At 55.9% G+C, this 1,091-nt stretch overlaps 1 protein-coding gene across 1 annotated transcript in view; it reads right to left on the bottom strand.

Annotated features, from left to right (window-relative positions):
- Positions 1-652, bottom strand: part of ZC3H18 (zinc finger CCCH-type containing 18) — a 71,279-nt gene extending 70,627 nt beyond the window's left edge. The window contains exon 1 of the mRNA XM_018560563.1: positions 520-652. The gene's annotated coding sequence lies outside the window, so the exon portion shown is untranslated. The remainder of the gene's footprint in view (positions 1-519) is intronic.
- Between the last annotated feature and the right edge of the window lie 439 nt (positions 653-1,091).

Genomic DNA, 1,091 nt, shown 5'->3' with positions numbered 1-1,091 from the left:
GAAATATGGCAATTTCCATTTAAGCGCTACTAAAGCGCACCTGTCCCCGCACACTTCAGGCCTAGGATGTAGGGCGGGGACATCACTAAGGGGGACGAGAAAATGACAGTCTCATTTGAGCGCCATTGAAGAGGACCTGTCACCACACATACTGCAGGCGTCATTTTGTATTCTGGACCAATACTTACCCCATCAGTGTCACCGGTGAATGTACACCCTGCAGCACGATTAAAGAGAACCTGTCACCACACACACAGGGCTCGGCTATAATGGCCTTTCAGACCTGCTGACAATGGCTGTTATGGATCCCATCAGATCAGCCCCCCCCAATACGGCCGTCCAGAGCCGCCTGCGGTTGACAGGTGCTCTTTGTAGATGGCTGCCTGTGTCTGCACAGCTGCTGCCAGCGCCAGGAAGGGTCCCCACACAGCAGAGGGGCCTCGCGGGACCTCCTGAGCGGCGGGGGGCCCGTAGAAGAGTTGAGTAATCCATACAGGGCTGAAGACAAGGATCTGTTACCTGAGAGGAGGAGATGGGGCCGGGCTCCTCGCTCACTCCACCGGGGCGACGATTCACCGGATCCCGCTGCTGCTGTTGCTGGCGCGGCCTCCGCCTACGTCATCAACGCGCGACACCTACTCAGTCTCTTACCCTGCCCATCTAAGCAAGCTCCACCCTCCTCCTCCTGGCCCCAGTCAACGCGCTGCAAACCACGCCCCTTTCCTACTACAGCATCGCAGACAGCTCCGCCCTCCTACAGTCGATACAAGAAGACAGAATGGGCTTTCGTGGCTCCGCCCACCACCGTCTGAAGGGAGCGAGGGTGGGAGGAGCCAGGCTGAGCTGTAACCGAAGGCAACCTGAGTGTGCGAGGGCTTTTTATATAGCTCTGACATATACCGCAGTGCTGTACAGAGAACGCTGAGCCAGTCACATCAGTCTCTGTACAGAGGAGCTTACACTCTAATGTCCCCCCACAGTCACATCAGTCTCTGGACAGAGGAGCTTACACTCGAATGTCCCCCCACAGTCACACACTATTATTATACAAGTATAAAGCTCTGACATATACCGCAGTGCTGTACAGAGAA

The sequence above is a fragment of the Nanorana parkeri genome, unplaced genomic scaffold (assembly GCF_000935625.1).
Source record: "Nanorana parkeri isolate BGI_ZX_2015 unplaced genomic scaffold, ASM93562v1 scaffold465, whole genome shotgun sequence".
Taxonomy (NCBI): domain Eukaryota; kingdom Metazoa; phylum Chordata; class Amphibia; order Anura; family Dicroglossidae; genus Nanorana; species Nanorana parkeri.
This window is presented reverse-complemented; position numbering and strand designations above follow the sequence as displayed.